This window comes from Erinaceus europaeus, chromosome 1 (assembly GCF_950295315.1).
Source record: "Erinaceus europaeus chromosome 1, mEriEur2.1, whole genome shotgun sequence".
Lineage (NCBI taxonomy): Eukaryota > Metazoa > Chordata > Mammalia > Eulipotyphla > Erinaceidae > Erinaceus > Erinaceus europaeus.
Genome location: NC_080162.1, coordinates 169,717,239 through 169,726,611, shown reverse-complemented (window position 1 = coordinate 169,726,611; position 9,373 = coordinate 169,717,239). Strand labels below are relative to the sequence as shown.

Below are 9,373 nucleotides of genomic sequence, written 5' to 3'. Positions count from 1 at the left end.
AGGTGCGCTATCACCTAGCCCTCTTATTTTATATTTGAATAATGGAAGGCAGCTATACTCACCACTATACCACCAACACCACATCTTTGAGTAATGAAAACCAATAATGATGTCATCTAGAAGCTGAGTTTGTTTTTCTCCTTATAAAAAAAGATATATACCATTTCCCCAAAACTTTCCTTTAAATATTTTTTAAAATAATAACCAGTACTTAGCTTCAGGCTAGCTAACTTTTGCTTAATTTCATTGACAATGCTCTTCATTCTTTCCAAAGCAGGAATTCCAGTTGAAGAAAACCATTAGCATCAAATATTACTTTATTTAGATACATAAGTTAGGATGTGAGGGCGATTTGTTGGCAATATCTATCACCCCACTGATTTCCAGGATTAATTTGGCTGATCTGACTGGCTAGGAGGCCTCCCCTTACTCTTACTGTTCCATGTGTGTCATTTCTGAAGTTTGAAGCTGGGTGCGAGTGTTGTGTGCTGGATTAAAGAAGACAGCCTTCCATAAACAGAGACAGATTTTTTCTGTTGAACTTGATGTTATGTGAGTAGTTGTGTGCCCATACTAGAACTGTCAAGGAAGCTCTCAACTATGTAACTTAAACAGGAATATGTACTCTTGTAAGTAAATATAGTTTGAATATAAGGTATGATATCCACCTTCCTTCCTCCCTCCCTCCCTCCTCCCTTTCCTTCCTTCCTTCCTTCCTTCCTTCCTTCCTTCCTTCCTTCCTTCCTTCCTTCCTTCCTTCCTTCCTTCCTTTTTTCCTTTCCTCCACGATTATGGCTGGGGCTTGGTGCTGGCATTACTAATCCACCACTCTCAATGGCTATGCCCAACAACTCCCCCACCCCTCCACTTTTTATTTTCAAACTCCAAAACCAGAGAGAAACTTAGAGGAGGAAGGCTAGATAATAAGAGAGAGAAAGATAGACACCTGCAGACCTGCCTCACTGCTTGTGAAGTGTCCTTGCTAAATGTGGGGAGTGGGGCCTCAAACCAAGTTCCTTGTGCATAGTACTATGTAGTGACCAGGTTCACCACTACCTGGTCCAGGTAAGGCATTTCTTTTGCCCAGCTGGAAACTATAAACAGGGAAAGAGAAAATAAGCTAGTGACACATAACACCAACAGTATTACATATAAATCAAGGCAAATTTGTCTGCTTTCTTCTGAGCCATAATAGAGATGCAGAGGGGAAACTTTCTAAATACTTAAAAAAGCAGCTTTATTGAGGTATAATTAACATACCACACAGTTATATGGTTAACTTAACGTGGTTCTGATATATTACATTATTGAGTGTTTTTTTTTTTTAACCAAAGCACTGCTCAGCTCTGTCTTATGGTGGTGTCAGGGATTGCACCTGGGACTTCAGAGCCTCAGGCACTGACAGTCTCTTTGCATATCCCTTATGCTATCTACCCTTGCCTACATTATTGATTTTAAAGTTGTGATATATACAGACACATATACATTATATACACAGATTTTTCATTTTAATTATTTTAAAATCTGCAATTCACTAGCATTAATTGCATTCTGAATATTATGCAACCATTAACACCATTTCTAAAACATTTTCACCACCCCAAGTAGAAGCTTTATATCATTAAGCAATAACTTTCCACTCCTTTCTCCTCCTGATCTCTGGTAACCTCTAATCCACCTTTTGTATTTATGAGTTTATTGTCAGAAGTGGATTCATGAAAGTTTGTCCGGGAGTTGGGCGGTAGCGCCTCGGATTAAGTGCACATGGCGCAAAGCGCAAGGACCTGTGAGGATGTCGGTTAGAGCCCCCAGCTCCCCACCTGCAGGAGAGTCACTTCACAGATGGTGAAGCAGGTCTGCAGGTGACTTTCTCTCCCCTGTCTGTCTTCCCATCCTCTCTCCATTTCTCTCTGTCCTATCTTAACAACAATAATAACTACAACAACAATAAAACAACAAGGGCAACAAAAGGGGAAAAAAATGTCCTTGTGTGTCTGATTTGTTTACTTAGCATAATTGTGGAGGTTAGAGAAAAGCCCCGAATATTGAGAATAGCTGTTAACCCAAAACCAACTGTTCCTCGTTCCATGTAAATATCTCCACCTGTACCCACCCTGTGATAACTATAAAAAGGTGGAATGAAAAATGATCGGGGTCGCAGACTCTCCCCTCTCCCCTTGTGTAGAAAGCTTAAACTTGCTAATAAAGGTTCTTGCCATTGCATGTGACTCTGGTCTTTTTTTGTGTGAGATCAAGACTCGAACTTCTGTACATAACAATAATGTTTTACTGTGTTGATCTGTGTATCAAGACAACATTCTTTTAAATGTTTGAAGAATATTCCATTGCATATAAGTACCACATTTTAATTATTTTATTCATCTGTTAATACAGGACACATAGGATGTGTCTGCTTTCTGGCTGACGTGAATAATATTCCAGCGCACATTGGTGTACAGATATCTAGGAGTGGAGTCACTGAAGTATGTAGTAGTTTTTATTTTTATTTATTTATTTTTACCAGAGCACTGCTCAGCTCTGGCTTATGGTGGTACGGGGGATTACCTGGGAATTTACAGCCTCAGGCATGAGAGTCTCTTTGCATAACCATTATGATATCTACCCCCACCCTATGTAGGAGTTTTGTGTGTTGCTTTTTGAGGGCTTTTCAAGGCAATTTCTGCAATGCACTAATTTTATATTTCCACCAGCAATGTGCAAGGGTTCTATTTTCTACACAACCTTACAAATAGCATCCTGGTAGATGTGATATGGTATTATATTGTGATTTTGAACATTTTTTACTCAAATGAACATTTAAACTCAAAGCAGTCACTGAAATTTTTTATTATGATGAGTAGATACTACTTAAGCTATCTTTCTATGATATTAAGACTAGAAGACCACATGTGTTTTCTTTGTCTCAATTTCCCTCAGTTTTGTGCATATTAAATCATTTTAGATGTTTACTACCATTCCCCACTCTATTCCCAGAGCATGAATATGCTAGATGTTGCCTCTTCCCTCACCCCCTTTTAAATAAAGAGCTAGATCATCTGGGAAGAGGTTCCAGAAAGGAGAATAAAGTAGACTGAGGAGTTTTGTTCAGTAGGGAAATAAATGTATGTAGTATGTAAAAGTGTACAGGAAAGGATCGTATATAAGGCATACATAGTTTATAAAGGCCTACAAAGACTAAGTAGCAGGAAGAAAACATAAGTGTATTCATGAAAAGTTAATGTAGAAAATAATAAGAGGAAAACAATTGGACTCTACCAATATAATGGCACACTGGAAGATCATGGATCAAAATGATCTTTGTCTATGACTTGAGATTTCCTTGTATAGATGGGGTGGATTTAGGGAGCTGGGCAGTGGCACAGCGGGTTAAACTCACATAGTGCAAAGCGCAAGGGCCAGTGTAAGGATACCGGTTTGAGCACCCAGCTCCCCACCTGCAGGGGGTGTCGCTTCACAGGTTATCCCTGGGACTCAGTGCCTGCACAATGAATCCACAGCTCCTGGTGGCTATTTAAAAGATTTTCCCCCTGGAAGTTGGGCAGTAGCACAGTGGGTTAAGTGCAGTTAAGTTAGGATGAAATCATGGTAGCATCTACAACTTGGTGGCTGAAAGGCAGTAAGATGGAACACGCTTTCCAATATCCTCCTGTTTCAGAAAGTAGCATGTTATTTATTCTAGGTTTCTTTTAAAAAGAAATAGTTTTAATTCTCCTTAGAAAAAACTAGCAAGATGCCATTCTACTGAGAAATAAGCACTGATGGGAAAATAGAAGCAAAGATGGCTCAGTTACGATGAATCTTCCTGGTTTGATCACACACACACACACACACACACATACACACACACACACACACACACACACACACACACACACAAAGAGTTGCCAGTTACCAGTGTCATAATGCCTTTTTGCTCTGCATCTCCTACCCACCCCAGAGTCTTTTACTTTGGTGCAATATGCCAATCCCAGTTCAGGTTCTACTTGTGTTTTTGTTTCTGATCTTGTTTTTCAACTTCTGCCTGAGAGTGAGATCAACCCATATTCAACCTTTTGTTTCTGACTTATTTCACATAACATGAATTTTTCAAGGTCCATCCAAGATCTGCTGAAAACGGTGAAGTCACCATTTTTTACAGCTGAGTAGTATTCCATTGTGTATATATACCACAACTTGCTCAGCCACTCATCTGTTGTTGGACACCTGGGTTGCTTCCAGGTTTTGGCTATTACAAATTGTGCTGCCAAGAACATATGTGTACACAGATCTTTTTGGATAGATGTGTTGGGTTCCGTAGGATATATCCCCAGGAGAGGAATTGCAGGGTCATAGGGCAGGTCCATTTCTAGCCTTCTGAGAGTTCTCCAGACTGTTCTCCACAGAGGTTGGACCAATTGACATTTCCACCAGCAGTGCAGGAGGGTTCCTTTGACCCCACACCCTCTCCAGCATTTGCTGCTGTTACCTTTTCTGATGTATGACATTCTCACAGGAGTGAAGTGGTATTTCATTGTGTTGATTTCCATTTCTCTGACAATGAAAAACTTGGCGCATTGTTTCATGTGTTTCTTGGCCTTTTGGATTTCTTCTGTGGTGAATATTCTGTCCATGTCTTCTCCCTAGTTTTGGATGGAGTTATTTGTTTTCTTGTTGAGTTTGGCAAGCTCTTTATATATTCTAGTTATTAGCCTCTTGTCTGATGTATGGCATGTAAAGATCTTCTCCCATTCTGAGAGTGATCTCTTGATTTGGGTAGTGTTTTCTTTTGCTATGCAGAAGCTTTTTAACTTGATGTAGTCCCATAGGTTTATGCTTGCCTTAGTCTTCTTTGTATTTGGGTTCGTTTCATTGAAGATGTCTTTAAAGTTTATGAGGAAAAGAGTTCTGCCAGTATTTTCCTCTAATTATCTGATAGTTTGTGGTCTAACATCCAAGTCCTTGTTCCACCTGGAATTTACTTTTGCATTTGGTGAAATATGGTGGTTTAGTTTCATTCTTCTGCATGTTTCAACCCATTTTTTCCAACACCATTTGTTGAAGAGACTTTAATTTCCCCATTTATTAGTCTGGGAACCTTTGTCAAAGATTAGATGTCCATAGGTGTGGGGGCTCACTTCTGGGCTCTCAGTTCTATTCCACTGCTCAGTGTGTCTATTCATGTCCCATTACCAAGCAGTTTTGATGACAACAGCCCTATGATACAATTTGAGATCTGGGAGTGTGATTCCTCCAGTTCTGTTCTTTCTTCTCAAGATTGTTTTGGCAATTCTAGGTCTTTTCTGGTTCCAGATAGCTTTTAGGTTTATAGCTTTTGTTCTATTTTCCTTAAAATGTGGTTGGGATCTCGATGGGGATTGCATTAAATTTGTATATGGCTCTGGGTAGTATATTCATTTTAATGAAGTTATTTCTTCCAACCCATGAATGTGGAATATCTTTCTACTTCTTTGTGTCTTTTTCAATTTCCTTGAGTAGTGACTCATAATTTTCAATATTCAAGGCTTTCACTTCTTTGGTTAGGTTTATTCCTAGATATTTTATTGTTTTTGTTGCTATAGTAAAAGGAATTGATTTCTGGATTTCATCTTCTTCTAACTTAGTGTTTGCATAGAGAAATGCCACTGACTTTTGAATGTTAATTTTGTAGCCTGACACCTTACTGTATTGCCTGATGATTTCCAAAAGCTCCTTGCTAGATTACTTAGGTTTTTCGATGTATACTATCATGCCATCTGCAAATAGGGAGAGTCTGACTTCTTCTCTTCCAATTGTATCGCTTTAATTCCTTGTTCCTGCCTGATTGCTATGGCAAGAAATCCCAACACTATGTTGAATAGTAATGGTGATAGTGGGCAGCCCTGTCTAGTACTTGATCTGAGGGAAAATGCTTCTAGTTTTTCACCATTGAGTACGATGATGGCTGTAGGTTTGCTACATATAGGCTCAACTATCTTCAGGAATTTTCCATCTATTCCCATTTTTTATAGTGTTTTGATCATAAAGGGATGTTGTGTTTTATCAAAGGCTTTCTCTGCATCTATTGATATGATCATGTGGTTTTTGGTCTTCTTTTATTGATGTGGTGGATCATGTTGATTGATTTATGTATATTAAACCAACCTTGCATCCCTGGGATAAACCCCACCTGGTCATAATGAACAATCTTTTTAATATACTGCTGTAACCAGTTGCCTAGAATTTTGTTCAGTATTTTAGCATCTATGTTCATCAGAGATATTGGTCTGTAGTTTTCTTGTTTAGTTGTGTCCCTGTCTGCTTTTGGTATGAGGGTGATGTTCGCTTCATAGAAGCTGGAAGGGAATATTCCAGAGTCTTCTGTCTTCTGGAAGACTTTTAAAAGTAGAGGTATTGGACAAACGGAAGTGTAGTTGACGGTCAAGGACATCACCGCCAAGCTGGGAACCGGGGAGATGGCCGAGACGGATCCCAAAGAACGTGCAGGACCTCACCTCGGTGGTGCAGACTCTGCTGCAACAGATGCAAGATAAATTCCAGACCATGTCCGACCAGATCATCGGGAGAATTGATGACATGAGCAGTCACATTGATGACCTGGAGAAAAACATCGCAGACCTCATGACACAGGCTGGGGTGGAGGAGCTGGAAGGTGAAAATAAGATATCTGCCACACAAAAGAGTTGAAGGTTGCTAATTTACACTGAAAACTGGAACACCATTTCTACAAGCCAGGAGAACACCGAATGGCTTTTTGCGCCTAACTACTATCTGTAGACAGGTTTTATATTATAAAGGGTGTTGTTCTGTCACATACTATATAGTTAGTTTATAGAGTGATTTTTTTTTCCTCATCCTTGGTTTCTTAAACATGAAAACTTCACTTGGGCCTTGGTCATTTGTGCTATTAAATATATTAAACACTAAAACTTTGGCAGTTTCTGCATAAAATTGTCAAATCTTTTAGTGTATTTTTGTGAAGTCATTTTTTTCCCACTATCATTCTTTTGTAGTAGTTGCTATTTGATAAAAGTTCCTGTGTAATTTTCTTGTTAAGCAAAGAGTAGATCCTTTAATTATATCATACCTTGTGAAGGAAGACATTTATCGAGTTTAGGATTCTCTGTACAGAATGACTGTTGAACTAACACCAAATAATGTATTGAGGATACTTTTCAAATGGTTAAGAAAATTTAGAGACATCTAACACTATTCTGTTGCCAAATGTCATAATTGTGCCGTGATTTCATGTCTAAGTCCCAGAGGTCAGATGCTAAAGTCATAGAGTAACCACTGCCATTTAGTGTGTTAGAACTTATGAATACAGAAAATAACAGAATTGCCTAATATAATAAGGCATTTGCTCATTAGAGTTTTGCATGAAGTTGGAATACTTCCCTAAGACCCTCCATTGTTTACCTATAATAGTTCCCCTAGGAAATCTGGCAGGATTTTAAAGCTCAGTTATTCCATCCTTGAGTTGCTAGTTGGGAAAAGGAACAGAAAAGAGAAACAAGCCTTATAAATAAGGTCCAGGCCAATTGTCTAGACAATGAGTAACAACTCAGCTCAAGTTTTTAATACTGTTTATTGAAACGTTCTTATCTAATAGAGTAATATATAAAACAACTGTTGCTATTCAAAACTGCACTGTCAGGAGTGAGCCAAGAGGCCAGCACAGACACTTGAAAGGGTTCACCATGAACCCCAGAGTTGGGGGAGTAGGAATAGTTTAGATCTTTATAGAGGGAAAGCCATTAATGAGCACAGTATGGTTTTATAATATTTCCTACATAACCAGACTTTGATTGTTTGTATTGCATCTGTTTAACAATATTAAGAAACTATTTGTCCTATTTATACCCTATGGAGAGCACAAAGGAGTACATTTATTCTGTAATACAATGAACTGACCTGTTGTTATTACCTGCTACAGAAACTCCTTCAGTGAGCCAGTTGGTCAAGCTGTACTGTTTAGCCATGAGAACCCAGGGCCTTCAGACTCACCAGATCAGATAAACCCCATGTGCAGGTGGTTTTCAAACCTTGTGAAAGCAGAAATGAGAGGGCCAACTATTGTTGGCATGGTCGGGATTTAGGTAGAAGTTGGCTTTATGAAGTTGTTCAAAGATTTTTAAAGGCAGGCTCCACTGCCCAAAACAACCTGCCATCAATAAAAATGCCTGAAATCCTGCTATGGAAAAAAAAAAAAAAGTAGAGGTATTAGTTCTTCTTTGAAGGTTTTGTAGAATTCATTTGTAATACCATCTGGTCCAGGACTTTTACTTTTGGGAAGGTTTTTGATAACTGTTTCAATTTCATTAGCTGTGATGGACCTGTTCATGTTATCTAGTTCCTCTTTACTTAATTTTGGAAGTTCATAGGTATCTAGGAACTTGTCCATTTCTTCCAGATTCTCTAGCTTGGTGGCATATAGTTGTTCATAGAAATCTTGCATGATATACTGAATTTCTGCGGTGTCGGTTGTGATATCTCCTCTTTCATTTATGATCTGAACTATTTGGGTCCTCTCCTTTTTTTGTTTTGTGAGTCTGGCTAAAGGTTTGTCGATTTTGTTCACTCTTTTGAGGAACCAATATTTCCTTTTGTTGATTTTTTGTATGGTTTTCTTATTTTCAATGTTATTTATTTTTTCCCTTACTTTAGTTATTTCTGTCCTTCTGGTTGCTTTAGGGTTCCTTTGTTCATCTTCTTCTAAGTCTTTAAGATGTGCGATCAGGCTGTTTATTTGTGCTTTTTCTTGTTTCCTAATGTGTGCTTGTATGGCTATGAACTTCCCTCTCATTACTGCCTTATCTGTGTCCCAAATAACTTGATAGCTTGTGTCTCATATTCATAAGAATTTTCTTTAGACAAGGTAGGTGATTGGCCATGTCTTGAAGAAGATTGAGAGGGCTGTGTGATGGTGCATCTGGTTGAGCACACAGGTTATAGTGTGCAAGGACCCAGGTTCAAGCCCCCAGTCCCCACCTGCAGGGGGAAAGATTCTCAAGTGGTTAAGCAGTGCTGCAGGTGTCTCTTTGTCTCTCTCCCTCTCTATCACCCCCTTCCCTCTTGATTTCTGGCTGTCTCTTATGATAAATAAATAAAGATAATTTAAAAAATTAAAAAAAAGAAGACTGAGCATCCTGGGGTATGTCCTAAGAGTGTTTGAAAACACACTTAGGTGTTTAGTATCTCATTGTTTAGAAAATTATAGATATATTTTATGATTAGGGTACAGGAAACTTCAGAAGACAGGTGGGAGAAGATGCTAGGAGCATCACAACAGTTTTTATCCACTGATTTACACTTATTTATTTTTAGAGGCAAAGAGCACCAAAGCTTTCTTTTATTAATTTTAAGATTTATTTAT

General features: G+C 38.6%; 1 pseudogene; it reads left to right on the top strand.

Annotated features, from left to right (window-relative positions):
* Window positions 1–6,452: 6,452 nt before the first annotated feature.
* Window positions 6,453–8,194, top strand: LOC132540862 (heat shock factor-binding protein 1-like; annotated as a pseudogene).
* Window positions 8,195–9,373: the final 1,179 nt, after the last annotated feature.